The sequence below is a fragment of the Lynx canadensis genome, chromosome A3 (assembly GCF_007474595.2).
Source record: "Lynx canadensis isolate LIC74 chromosome A3, mLynCan4.pri.v2, whole genome shotgun sequence".
In the NCBI taxonomy this organism is placed as follows: Eukaryota; Metazoa; Chordata; class Mammalia; order Carnivora; family Felidae; genus Lynx; species Lynx canadensis.
The window spans coordinates 30,290,535-30,304,866 of NC_044305.1; the positions used below are offsets into that span (position 1 = coordinate 30,290,535).

Consider the following 14,332-nt stretch of genomic DNA (forward strand, 5'->3'; position numbering starts at 1 on the left):
CTGGAAAGTTCCCTAAACACAGAAGGGTGTTCAAAAGGTACTGGCCACCCCTGAAATTTGATGAAGGCTCCCAACAATGGCCAATTTTTTTTTTTTTTTAATGTGAACGCTCTGTGTGTCTGGCACACAGCTCTGGGTCCATTCACCTTCTAATTGTAAACAGTGCCCTGACATCACCCTTCCTCACTCTGCATCCCTGTGGTTACGATGGGACTGACTCCAGGGCTGGGCATGTGATTCAGGCCCAAACAATGATATGTGACCCAGCAGAGCCAACTTGGTGTAACCTTGGCTTTTTGCTGGGACAGCTGAAAGCAACGAGGACTTGAGCTGTGAGGTTGGTACTTACAGCTGCTGGCGGCCATCTTGCCACAGCAAGGAGCAGAGAAGAGAGATAAGGACAGGAAGACTAAGTCTTGGTAGTTTTCAAACCTCTTGGTGTGCAGATCTCAGACCATTGACGTCTTCTGTTATGTGAGCATATACATGTCCTATTTGCTTACACCAGGCCATTCTGAGTAGTTTTCTGTCATTTGTAATCTGTCAAGCCCATGTTAGCATTTTTATTGAATCCAATGACTCTTTGGAGTAGGTATTATTTATTAGTCCCATTTTATAGATGAGAGAACTGAAGCACAGGGAGGCCACATGGAGGCAGAGTTCAAACCCAGGAAATCTAATTCTGAGAGCCTACTCAAAAGCATTCTGCTTCCTTGGTGACAGGGAAGGATTCACTGAGGAAGGTGACATTAAACTCGAAGGGGATACAGGGGTTTGGGGCAGAAAGGCTTTCTGGATGAAGGGACTAGCGTGGGCAATGACCAGGACTTTTCTACTGAGAAGAAACTTCACCTCAAATGCACCATGTCCTTGCCCCTTAACCAGTACGCTTAGTGGGTCCCTTTTGCAGGGGAGCATCAAACCTCATTTCTGTAGGGTCACCTCTGCTCTCCTGGCCTCCACTCATGCAGACCTATGCTCTGCACTGGGACTGGCTGTGAGGTGTAGGTTAGATGTGGCACCCTCCTCACCCTGAAAGACAGTTCAGGGCAGGGGCCTGGCTTCCATCCAAGGCTTCCCCCCCCCCCCCCCTTGGACTGGGTCTCTATCAGCTCCAGGAGGCCCTGGAGATGTTCACAGAATGAAATGGTCAGAGACCAAGTGACCTTCCCCATAAACGGGCACAAATGAAAACTCTACAAGGGACCAGAGCAGTGCTTGCAGAATCTCAAATGGCGAATAAACAAGTAATTTCCAAAGAACTATGATTTTTTAAAAAAGGAAAAGAAAAAGTGACCCTCACACCTATTTGCTTCGGTTTCACACCTATTTGCTTCGGTTTTTTTTTTTATTAAACCAAGGATGAGGCAGCGCGTCCCAGCGAAGGCTATTTTCTTACAGAGGCCATTTCCACGTAATGGGCTGCGAAGTGACAGGCTGTGGCGGTGTGAGTGCGCCCTGCGCCAACCCCCTACTGTCTAGGATTGGAGACTGAGGCGCGGAGGTCTCAGAAGCGGGGTAGAGGGTGGTGGCGGTGGCGGTGGCCGGGGAGGCAACGGGTGTTGGGGAGAAAATGAGGCGGCCCTTGGGGACGAACCCACTGACCCCAACTAAGATCCAGCGAAGGGTCTGTGGGAGTGAAGGCAGCTCCGGGAGGAGAGGGGCGCCCCTTCCCTCCAACTCTGCGGGTAAACTGAGGCCCGCGTCCTGGCTCTGCTGGTCGCCTGGCAGGCAGCCTGGACCCGAGTTACGCCCAGCATCGGGCCGGCAGGGCTGGGCTGGTTACTCTCCTTTTGGGGTTGAGTGAGTACGTTTGGCGCCCAGCTAGAGACGAAGCGTTGGGCCGGGGGCTTCGGGGGCGGGCCGGGGGCTTCGGGGGCGGGCCCCCACCCCTCCTCCCGGGGGCCCGCGGCTCCCGCGGCCCCCGCGGCCCCCGCCTCCCCGCTCCCTGGGGGCCGGGCTCGGGGAGGAGCTTCGCGCGTCCCCGCCCCGAGGCGGAGCAGGGGGCCGGGCCCAGGCGGACCTGGCGGGGTGGGCCGGGGACGCGAGGCGGAGCGGGGCCCCACGCAGGCCGCGGCGGCTGGCTCGGGCCCCTACGGTCCCGGCGGCGGCTGGAGGAGGAAGCCAGACGGCTGGAAGAAGAGGGGAGGAGGAGGAGGAGGCCGAGGCTGGAGTGCCGCTCGCCACAGACTCACTTCCCCGGCTCAGCAGGGAAAGGTACCGCGCGTCCGCCCCCCAGTCCCCCTGCCCCCCCCCCCCGTCCCGAGCCCCCGGCCCTCGCTCACGCCCGCAGGGGCTGCGGCCGCCGCGGGAAGGTGAGGGGCTCCGAACGGCCCGAAGGCTCCGGCGGTCCGGGGCTCCGGCGGCCAGCGCGGCGCTCGCGCGGGAGGGCTGGGGTGCGCGGCGGTGCCGGAGGCTCGCGGACAGCGGTGGGCGCCGCGCCCCCTCGCTCGCGCCGGGGAAGCGGTGGTCCGGCCCGGGGCGGTGATCCCGGGGCGGGGGCTGCGCTGGCCAGGCCAGCGCGCGGGGGTGGAGGGCAGGCCGGACCCTCCCCGAGCTCTGTGCAGCAGGGGAGAGCCCCGGGCGCCCGGCGGGCGCGCTCGGTGGGCGCAGACAAAGCCTGGCGCGGGCGCCCCGCGGCGACTCGGGCGGTCCGGGGGGTGGGCGCTGGGGACAGAAGAGAAGGCGCCGGGGCGACGACCGGGACTCGGGGAGAGGCTGGGCCGCCCTCCCTCCGGCTGTCCGGGTGGTCTCGGGGGCGGGGAGCCGCTCTCTCCAGAGGGCCAAATAGGGAGCCAGGCTGGGAAAGGGGTAGGGTGTGTTGAGTGCTCACTTTGGGGGAGGGACTGAGGGAGGCCACTGCCTTGGGGGTTGGGCAGGTGAAGGGCCGGTGGACCCCCTCTGAGCTAGTGCTAGGAAGGGGCCAGAGCCTCGACGCGATAAGTGCAGTGGCTGGCACGAATGGTAAGATGTGCCCACAGGTTGTTTGCAGAACCTGCTGGTGGTGACACATCCGTGCCAGTCCGTGGGGGGCAACTTGGTGTTTGGAACAAGCCCCAGGGGTCGTTGGAGTGGGCACGAATGCAGGGTTGAGTAGGCGTGCATCGGAAAGTGTGTGCAGTGAAGGCCTCACGTTTGCCTCCCTTCCCTCTTGTTGGGGGGGGGGGGCAGGGAGAAAGCATTCCAGTTCCCGCCACACGCCCATGCCTCCACTTGGCTCCAAGGTGGTCTGCTCCCTGTCCCACACTCCGATTACTTCCCCTCTTTCCAGGGTTAGAAGTGGCTTCCTATCCCCCGATTCCCAGCAGGATAAGAACATGCCTTAATACCCTCCACCCCTCACTTATCGCTCCTTTTTTTTTGTTGTTTTATTTTTTCCTTCATCCTTCATTCCCCCTCAGCTACAGATCTACTTCTTTACTTCTTTTCACAGCAGAACTTCTGCAAAGAGCTGTCTGCACTTGCTCCTCTGGAGCACATCCCTCGGGTCCTTCAGCTCACCTGACCCGGCTTGGTCCTACCACTTCACCGCAAACTGCCCCAGTCAAGGTCTCCAGTGATTCCCACGCCCCTGCAAGCAGGTCTTCCTTGACGACCCCCCCCCCCCACACACACACCTTGGTCTTGTTGATCTTCTCTCTTTCTAGAGTTAGTATCCTCTCTTGACTTCTGGTTTTCTTCCTCTCTCCCTGGCTAGCCCTTCCTTAGTTGTCTTTGGGGACAACTCCTTCATTCAGCTCTAAAGGTTGGGGGATCCCAGGGCTCTGTCCTCAGCCCCTCCGCTCTCCTGACTCCCCACTGTTTACCTATCCTCCAAGCCCTCATTCTTTCTTCTGATTTTTCAAATCAAGCATTACTTTACCAACACACTGATCTTAAATGTACATCACTTCTCTTCTCATGATTTTAAGTAGCGGATTTTGTCACCAGCCGCAGCTTCTCTAGCTAGCCACCCATCTGATGGTTTAGGGTATCCTGGATGTCTCATAGGTATGCAAACTTCATATGGATGACACAGAACCCTGGCTGTACTCCCCAAATGTGACCTTCCTGGGCCTTCTCTAAGTAGCCCATAACCCACCTACCTTTAAAGGCAGGACCAGATGGTACCAGCTCCTCCCTTTGCCCCCCTCCCCACATCCAGTGCAACAGCAAGTCCTTTTGACTCTTGCTGCAAAATCTATCTCAGGCTTGTTCTTCATGCTCTGACTTCACTGCTATGGCCCCAGGCCATTGCCCCAGGCCAAGCCACCTTTTGGGTCTTGCCCAGGTGCTGTAGTAGCTGCTACCTGCTTTCCCCCAAATTCCCACTTGCCCACCTCAAATCTATTTTAACAGAACAGCAAGAATGATTTAGAAAAATAGTGATTACATAATCACATTCCTTTAAAACCCTTGATAGCTCCCTACTGCCATTGGAATAAAATTTCAAAGATCAGACCCTCCATGATCTGGCCACTGCAGACCTCCTCCACCCTTATCCTGACCATTGTCCCCTTTGCGTTCTTCCTGATCGCCGCATCTGAATCACTTCTGCTCCTTGAACACCCTAAACTTTTTCCTTCTCTGGGCCTTTGCTTGTGTAGTTTCCTCTGCCTGGAATGTTCGTCCAGGGTTTTCTATTGGGCTGGCTCTGCTCCTTCTCATTGTCAGGTCTCAACTTAAATGTGCCTTCCCAGTCTTGGTAGAGGCCCCCTCCCCACTCCCCTGTAATTTGTCATAGCACCTGGTTTCTTTCCTTTCTTAATTATATTTATCACAGTCCATACTATTTGTTGCAGTTATCTGTTTACTTTGTCCGGCTTCTCAAGTGCTGGACCTCGACTGAATGGCCCATTGCTGTCTCTAGAGCATCCAACACAGTCCCTGGCTGTTGAGCCAGGTGGGAAGGTCAGGGCTGGGTTAGGGAGAAAGACATGGATATTGCGGTCAGTGCAGGAGCAGTGACCCCAAGGATTTTTATTTTCTTTCCACAAAAGCAGTTGTATAAACTGCTGTAAAAATTGGAGAGGGCCAGTGGGATGTGAAGAAGGGACATGGGGAAGGTACAGGAGGCTTAAAAGCAGGCCTGTCTGCTTAGGGAAGATTGGGCAGGTCTGGGGGGTGTAGAGTTGGTGTGGGTTGTGGTGGGTTGGGCATAAATGATTTCCTTTGCTCTCTTTGGTTGAAATCCAGGCTGGGTCCACAGAGGGCTGTGTGTGTGTGTGTGTGTGTGTGTGTGTGTGTGTGTGTGTGTGTTTTCTCTAAGTCAGGAGATGGGGGTGATCTGGGCGGACAGAGATTTATTTCAGGCCTATCCCTTGGGTGCCTGCTGGGTGCCCAGCCCTGGAGGACAGGAGTTGGAAGAAGAAGCTGGAGCTGAGCATCTTTCTATAGACCCTTGTCTCTCCACCCACAGCTCTCTTCTTTGCACAAAGGAGCCAGCTGAGAATTAAATTGTGTGGCTGGTGATCTCAGAATGGAGAGCTAAGAGCTAGGGGACCTCAGATCTGGGAGAGCCCTGAATAGAGGGCCAAAGGACACTGTGAGGGGAACAATGGAATAGGGGCTAAGGGTTCAGATCTAAGGTCAGGCTGACATGCCTGCGAAAGGTCTTGAGCTGGAATAGGTGGGAGCAAGGAGAATATCCTGGGTGGGAAAAATCAAGCAGAGGCCAAGAGGCTGGGCCAGGGACCTGGTATACTCACTGGGTGCCACACAGTGGCCTAAAGACCTTGCAAATATTAACTCCTTTACTCTTCTTAACAGCTCTAGAATGTAGGTCTCATGCCCATTTTACAGATGGGAAGACTGAGGCACAGTCCTGTAACTCAGTAGTGACAGAGTGAGGATTTGAACCCAGGAAGCCTGGCTCCAGAATCTGTGCTGTAAACCACTCCACTGTGACACTTCTCCCCTGCCACTCACATCCACACCAGCTGAAGGCTTCTTAACCAACAAGTGCTTTTGCCTGACTCCCAGAGGCGCCTGGCCTTGGAGGCTGGGGAGGTAGGAAAGAAGCCATACTCTGAAGGTAGAAGGGGTCCCCACTCAGAGTGGGCAGCTGAGGTCCTCTGCTTCATGCCCCATTTTTTTTCTTCTAGAAAGGGCTCCAGGCCCAGGCCAAGTAGTTAGGCGTCATGCGTGTTGTGGTTTTGGGGTGCTGGGGAGGTCAAGTACTTCTGGTGCAAAAGCAGCTCTCTGCTCGGGATGCCATTAGAAGGTCACCCCTCTGGGTTTAGCATGGCCCTTTCCCCTCTTCATCTGCCTCTGGAGAGCTCACGAGGTCAGGAGGGGCTCTGCAGATAAACCGCCTGTTTTGGATTACTTTACAATGTTGTGAGGTGGAGCTTTGGACTTGGCCTTGGGGAGTGTGCGTGGAGGTTTGAGTAGGGCTGGGTTGAATGTGGGAGCAGAGCTGGGGGAACGGAGAAATGGGACTCGAATTCAGCTTAATCCACATCACTGTTGGTCTTGTCCTTACCTCTTTTTGTCTGTCTGTAAAATGGGATTGGAGAGACTTTTTCTTTGCTCCCCAGAGGTTGCAGAAGTTGGCAACTCCTGAGGTTGCATGCTTGAGTGGCTTCTTGCACACCCAGCATAAAGGAGTGAGGACTTCCCATGAGGTGCCAGCCCCGAGGAACTGGGCCAGGAAGGAGGGAGGCGGGCGGTGGGTGTGGCAGCCCCGTCCTTCGAGGCTTTCCTGTTTGGTCATGAGAACGCCTCTGGGCAGGTCACTTGGCTTCCCCAGGGTCTGGCTGGCCGGCCAAACAAGGGTTGCTGACCATACAGGGATGGAGTTTCTTGGCTCCAAATTCTGAGCCCCACAGTTTAAGGAGTCTGCTCATCTATCTCCGCAGATCCTTCCAGTCCCCCAGGGAGGGAAGGAGGCAGAGTTGGTGGCATTCTTTTCATTTTGGGAAACTGCGGCGCAGGGTAAGCACATGGCTGCTAGAAGCTCAGCAGGCCCATGGGTCTCGGGAGTGCCCCTTCTTTGGCAGGGAGACTCGTCCACTGAGTTGAGATGAAAGCTGGGGCTCAGCCTGACGCTGTCAGGCTGGAGCCGAGGGTGGACATTCCAGCTGGGTGCCGGACCCTCTTACCTGTGGTCAGCACCCTGTGCCCCAGCCTGGTGCACGGAGCCACTGGCTACACAGGACAAGAGCTCTCCTCTGCAGGAAATGAGTGAGCCACTCCAGATGTGATATAATGAGGTACTGTTCAGACCAGCTTCCTGGAGGAGGCAGTGCTTGTAGAGGGTCCCCAAGTCCTGGGCAGCGTTAGCCAACAGACGAGGGGATGACATTCCCAAGGGGCAGGGGGAGCCCAAGCTTGGAGTACTGGGTTGAAGCCAGGTCAGGGAAGGTCTTAACTGCCAAGCTGCTGAGTCTAGACCTGATTCACTAGGCCCTGGGGAGCCATTGAAGGTTATAGGCCTTGGGTGCAATGACTTGATTAGACCAGTGGTCTATAAAAGTGCTTCTCAAACTCTAACATAGACATGGATCACATGGGCATCTCGTTAAAATGTAGGCTCTAATTCAGTAGGTCTGGGCCAGGGCCTGGGACTCTGCATCTCCCACACGCTCCTGGGTGGTGCAGACCTGGTCCATGGGCCATCTCTGTGTAGTGAGGGTTGAGACTGGGGACTCGGGGGCCGAAGCAGGTAGGTACAGGGACAGGTGCAGGTCAGGTGGGATCTAGAAGAGGTAAAGGGGACCATGCTGGTTCCTGTGGACTGTGTTGTGGGAAGTGAGGGGAGTATGTAGAGGGTATGGGATGCAGGGGCCACTCTGCTGGGAGGTGGGGCTGGGTGAAGGGGCTCTTGGAGTCTGGGTTTCAGACCAGTGACAAAGGTCTGAGACCTTTGATTTTCAGAGCACCTGACTGTGAGGAACTCTCAAGACCATGAAAAGTGTCTTAGGCGACTGCCCCAAGTCAGGGTGACACACAGCCGGGATACAGGGCATCTTATCTTTGCCCACAGCTGAGCCCGGCCCTGTGGGTAGCCAATCTGGGGTGAGCACTCTTCCTGCAGCCAGGGTGGGGCCGAGGAGACTGGGGAGACAGCTGACTCCAGCCCCAGACATGCCATCTTCTCCTAAAAGTGCCCAAAGTCACCCCAGCTACTAAGCTGTCACCCCCAGTGTGTACAGCATCCCTTTCCCTGGCCTGTGTGAGTCTTTGTAGTGGCCACCGATGGTTACATGAGCCACTGTTGGGGTCTTATCCCACTTGGGCCACCTCCCCGCATACCTGGACGTGAGGAGGCCTGGATGCTTCTCTCTGCGCTGCCCCTGACTGGGCCACTACAGGCAAGTGTCTGCTACCCTCTGAGGCCCTAGTTTTCTGTTAACTGAAGGACTTGGTCCCCTCCCTGGGGAGCAGGGGGGAGGGTGACAGGGTTTGCTGAGTGGGGAACCGCATCTTCTCAGAATGGCAGCTTAATGCATTTTAATTTTGGTTTAATATTAAAACTCAATAGTGATGATGGAGTGGATTAAGTAATTTGCCCAGAAGAACTGTCCAGCCTGCTTTAGGGATTTTCCGAGGCCCCTTGCTCTCTGGGCCCTACATAGCCTGGTGGGGTTGGGGTGGGGGGTGGTATCTGAGGGCCCCAGTCAGGTGAGGTCCCTCCAGATGCTGGCAGGAGTAGACAGTCACCTCATCCGGGGGAGGGTGGAAAGGAGAGACTGAGGGGCTCTCAGTCTGAGTTCCCCAAATGTCCCGTCGATGTCCTAAAAGGATACTCTTCCCCACCCCGCCACCCCCCGCCATGATCCCTGCCCGTGTGCCCTCTACTGTGCCAGGCTGTTCTGAAAGGTGGGAAGGGGCAGCATTTCACAAAGACTATTCTGAGAAACCTCAAGGGTTTGGGGACAGATAAGGGTAGAAACTGTCACATTCATTCCATCAGCCTATGGGAGATTCAGAATGCATTTAGGAGAATTAAAGGTTCTGACAAGTCCTGCAGAAAAAGAAACCTTTTAGTGTTTTCTAAACTGATTTGACCATGAAAATTTTTGGGGGAGAAGGTGTCCTAATAGTATGTTCCACTCACCAGGAAAACACCTGGTGGGCAAGGGCTGATGTGGAAAGATGTGGAAAGATGGGTGGGCCCAGAAGGATGGATGGGTAGCTCCCTGGGGGAAGTGGGCTCGGGGGATGGATACTATTTGGACAGTCAGAGGAAGACAAGGGCACTGCAGAGGGAGGATTGGTCTGAAGGCAACATGGGCCCAGAGTCAGCCCTGGGTTCTTGCAGCAACAGCTCTGCTTCACTTCACTGGGTGGTTGAGGAAGAGACCTGGGCGGACGTGTGTGGTGCCTAGGACACAGCGGTCGCCAGGCTGGGGTCTGTGTGATTCTGGGAGGACCATTCCCCTCCCCTTCCCCTGCCATCTCCTTGCCTAAGGTCTCCCAGCCTTTCACCTTGGAGAGGGGGTTTGTGATCTCTGGGCAAGAAGTCAAACTGCTCTGTGCCTCAGTGTCTTCATTTGGACCACGGGGATGACCTTACCTCCCTTGTAGGGCCATTGTGACACGCAAATACTGGTTGGCTGCTCTTTGTGTGATTGACATGGCTGTAGGCAGTGTCTCCAGGAGGGACCCAGGGAAGGGGACAGTTGCTGGGGACATGAACAGGCACAAAGGCCACCAGAGAGCCTGGTGGGGCTTAGGGTGGGGTCCTGATTAGACTGGAGGAGTAATCTGTAGAGGGTAGCAAGGACCTGCTTCCTGGAGGAGTGGCTGGCAGGGTGGGGAGATTTTGACCTAATGAGATTTCACAGGCCCTCCTCTGGGTGTGGGAGTCAGAAGACCCAGAGGGTGCCTATGGGAGACAGGGGCCCTGGGGGCAGGGGGAAGGTGTCAGGGACCTGCCTCCGGGGCCATCAGAGTCTTTGAGCAGGGCAGTGGTTGGATCAGAGCAGTGATTCAGGGGCGTCTGGGTGGCTCAGCCCGATGAGCGTCCTACTTCGGCTCAGGTCATGATCTCGCTGTTTGTGAGTTCGAGCCCCGCGTCGGGCTCTGTGCTGACAGCTCGGAGCCTGGAGCCTGCTTCGGATTCTGTCTCTGTCTCTCTGCCCCTCCCCAACTTGCTCTCTGTCTCTCTGTCTCAAATATAAAACATAAATTAAAAAAAACAACAACAATGATTCAGTGCGAAATATGGCATGGGTGTGCAGTGATGGTGGGGTGGCGGTGGGGGACCCCCTTCAAACGCACACATTGGGTTTCCTCACAGAATAGCTGTGCCCCTTCTTGGCCCAAAGCACAGGGAGGGCTGGGTTGCTTATGTGACCCTTATAGACCTTTGACCCTTTGACCCTTATCCTCAGATTCTCAGAGCTCTGAGTCACTTTTCCAAAAGGTTAAGAATCTCACCATGTCACCTTCCCGGAAGGGGTGTTGCACATGCAGAAGGGGGAAGGGGAGGGTCCCCTGTGCCCTTCTGCTCCCTCTCCCCTCCCTGGTGGCCGGTGGGGACCGGCACTGAGGCTACCCTGCCCTGCCCCTTGCCAAACCTCATTTCCTCCCTGGTGTGAGGATTCTTTGTTCAGTAGCTCAGGTGGAGGAGATGGGGTGTGGCGGCTCACAAGGTGACCCAGGAGAAGTTGCTGTAATGGCGCGCTGGGGCGGACAGGCTGACGCAGTGATGAAGCGCTCAGGGAGGCCCCGGCAGACGATGCTTCCTGCGCCTTCTTGCTGAGCCCAGCTCCAGGCCCTTGTCCTTCGGTGCCCCGTCTCTTTCTTCCTCAAACAGGCAGGCACCAGGGCTTTTCCTGCTCCGTCTACATCAGAGGCTGAGAGGGACAGAAGCTGAAGAAAAGCATTCAGGTTCAGCCAGAGCAGGGTGGCCCGGCTGCGGGGGAGGGGAAGACCCCCGCCCCCCCCCACCCCCCCACCCCCCTCGGTCCAGATTCCTTTATCTTCTAGTTGCTTCTTGGGGGAGAATGTTAAGGAAGGTGTGATTTAAGACCAAGAGAAGAAGCACTTGGAAATGATTTATAAGTTATTAGGAAACAGAAGAAAGAACGTAGCCACCCTCCGCCAACTTTGTGCCAGGCCCTGGCAGACCCATAATTCCTGTCCTCTCCACATGGCTGTACCAGGCATGAGCTGTTGCCCCATTTGGAGCATGGAGATACTGGCAGTGCTGAATGGCATGACTGGGTCTCAAAGCCAAGGTTCTAGGACATCTGGTGTGATGTTCTTTCTTTACCTCACAGCCCCCACAGGGCCTGTCCCCAGACCTTCAACCATGCCTCTCTACCCACTGCCAGTTCTCCTCCAAGCCAGTCCAGCCCTCCAAACTCTAGACCCCAGGGAGGAGAGGCTGGTGGGTCCTTCTTTTGGACTGACCAAAAATGATGAGACTTCAGGTCAGCTAGATTTTAGGGTGACTTGTGGGGCACCTGGGTGGCTCAGCTGGTCTCTTGATTTCAACTCAGGTCATGATCCCATGGTTTGTGAGATCGAGCCCTCAGTCTGGCTCTGTGCTGATAGTGTGGAGCCTGGTTGGGATTCTCTCTCTCCCTCTCTCTACCCCTCCCCTTTCCCCCACCCAAAGTAAATAAACTTAAAAAAAAAAAAAGATGACTCGGACAGGAGACACTTAGGATCACCAATGGGCAAACATCCTTGGGAAAGATTTTTAAACAAAGCTTTTAAATATTTTATTTTTATTTTTGAAAGAGAGAGAGAGAGAAAGAGACAGAGACAAAGCACGAGTGGGGGAGGGGCAGAGAGCGAGGGAGACACAGGATCCGAAGCGGGAAGCGGGAAGTGGGCTCCAGGCTCTGAGCTGTCGGCACAGAGCCCGATGTGGGGCTTGAACTCACAATCTGCATGATCACGGCCTGAGCCAAAGTCTGCTCAACCAACTGAGCCACCCAGGCGCCCCTTTAAATGAGGCTTTTAAATGTTAAATACACGGATGACTTTTGATCTTCTTTATTTTAGAAAATCAAAAAAATCATACACAATTAATGCAAAACTTTTGAGTTAATCTGAAAATTTATCTCAGGAAAAGACAATGAAATCGACTCATCTCTTGGTTTTAAAACGTAAAGCCTGAGCATTAATATCTTACTAAGCGATTTTTGGAGCGCATTATGTTGGATGGCAGGTTATGGAACCTCTCGGAACCTCAGTTTCCTCCTCTGTGGGATGGACACGTTGGTGTGAGGATTAACTGATATATTCTACGTGAAGTGCTCAGCACTGTGTTCTGTATTTCACATGTGCTCAGCAAAAAATAGTGATAATGATGACAGAATTATAAGAACAGACATTTCTCGATTTCAAAAGCTGGTGAGTTATTAAGTCTGTCTTTGAACTCAACAAAAGGACTTGAAGAATATGTTTATTGTCCAAGCCCAGCGTCTTAACTCTGTAGGTGTTTTATGGATTAAATCATGGGCTCAGGGCCCACGTGTGCATTTTGAAATGAACACCACTGGCTTTTCAGACCCGGTTCCAGCTCTTGCTGGGGCGGGGGCGGGGGCGGGGGTGAGGGTGGGGGTCCTGCTTCAGGCTTGAACTTTATGGAGAGCCCTTTATTGGGCGATCCTGTGTTAGGACTCGTTAGAAGAGCACAGTGAAACCACTCTGAAGTTACCGGGAGGGGAATGTCTTGGGCCAGTGAGAAAGGAGGTGACTGTCTGGAGGGAAGTACGAGTTAGTTGCTCTTAGACTTTTCTATCGTGTAGGCAAAAGCAATTAGAACACCATTCCTGGACAGGGCCAGGTGTTTATGGAAGACAAAACCAAGGGCAAAGGGCTGTGGCCGGCTTAGCGTAGTGCCTGGCAAGCCTTAGGCCAAGCCTCACGGGGTAGAGAGGCTAGGGTGGCCACAGCATACCCCACCAACACCTTGGCCTGGAGGCAGGTGGCCTCCCAGTGGCAGCCTAGGTTTTGGCAGGGCAGCTGGGCTGAGCCGCCAGGCTTGGGGATGCCTCCTGCCAGCCCCGAGTGCCTGGCACAATGTGTTCAGTGTCAGCCTGTGGGGAGGGTGAGCCGGGAGTGCCAAGCTGAGGGCAGCCCTCGGGCCCGCTGTCCTGGGAGGCTGAGTGGGAGCCTGAGAACCCAGCAGGCAGTGGGCAGAAAGAGATGAGCTCAGTGTCGTCAAGCCCTGCTCTGCCCCTCACTCTCTCTGGGTGGCCTTCGTCCCATCTGGGAACCTTTGAGAGCCTGTTTCCTCATCTGTAAAATGGGCAGCAGGGTGTAGGGTTAAATGATGCAGTGAATGGAAAGTCCCCAGCACGGGGCCTGGCACACCAAGGGCTCAGTAAAGAGAAGTTTGCTACGGAGTGTGTCTGGTGGCTGGGTTTCTCGAGGATGTTTTCCTTTTTTCCTTTTGTGATGGTATGTGTGCCACCTTCGCCTGTGATAAGCTGTGGTGAACGGGGAGGCCATAAGAGAGGGGGCCTTACCGGAAAAGAGTTTACAGCGGAGGGGTACGGAATCAGTGCTAAGCATTTCACGGCCCCACAAACCCTGCCTGGGCTCAGCAAGCCTTGGGCAGCTCAGCCCTGCCACCGGGGCTGCCTCTTTGTGGGCGGGGTGTCCTGGGCTAGGCAGAGTGGGGACCCCGTGGTGGCTCAGGAGAGAGGATGGGCTCGCAGGAGACCTCCCTCCTCCCTGGGCTCGGAACCGCAGCACAGACGGGCTTTGTGCAGTCACGAGGGGCCGGCCAGGGGGCACTGTGCCCGGGCTGAGTTTGTCTCACAGCCTCGGTTCTTGTCAGTGGTTTTGAAAGAGTCCGTGGAAAGTGCTGACTGGGCTGTCCTCCTTCACCCCAGACCCGAGGCTGCGGCTCCTGGCAGGGAGAGAGGAGAAGCCCCGCAGGGAAGCCACCTCGTCAGCCACCCGCTCACGCCTCCCAGGCTTCAAGTTCAAGGGTCCCTCCGAGGAATGGGTGGATCTCTGCAAGGGGACACGAGCCCCGGTCAGGGGGCTGCTGCTCTGGGCTGTGATAGCCCCTGGGCCCTCCCCCTGCCCGAGAATCCCGCACCAAGTTCTTCAGCCTCAGTTTCTCACCCTTCCTCCCCACAGGCTTGTCGTGAAGGGGAGAGGCGACAACTAGTTGACACGGAACTTGTCAGGATTGGCCGTGTCATGACTGGTCACCCAAGTCATCCTGCTCCTGCCCTGGCCCTCACCCCCACATCCTGTCATCCAGCAATCCCCAGGAGGTCACCGGAGCACTCTCATCCTCTGATCCCCTCTCCTGCCTGTCACTTCCTCTGCTCCAATGTCACCTTATCGGCCAGACTTCCCTGACCTCCCCACGCAGAGCAGCTGTGTCTCCCCTCACCCTGCTCTTCTTTTGTTTGGTGGAACTTGTCAC

The 14,332-nt window shown here is 55.5% G+C and overlaps 1 protein-coding gene across 6 annotated transcripts in view; it reads left to right on the top strand.

The window, feature by feature from the left end:
- Nucleotides 1-2,037: 2,037 nt before the first annotated feature.
- SMOX (spermine oxidase) overlaps nucleotides 2,038-14,332 on the top strand; it is a 49,371-nt gene continuing 37,076 nt past the window's right edge. For 2 of the 6 annotated variants that reach the window (XM_030310017.2, XM_030310016.2), the window contains exon 1: nucleotides 2,038-2,217. The gene's annotated coding sequence lies outside the window, so the exon portion shown is untranslated. Of the gene's footprint in view, nucleotides 2,218-3,556; nucleotides 3,582-8,077; nucleotides 8,295-14,332 lie in introns of those variants that run through there. The other 4 variants (XM_030310012.1, XM_030310015.1, XM_030310014.1 and 1 more) reach the window with 3 other exon arrangements.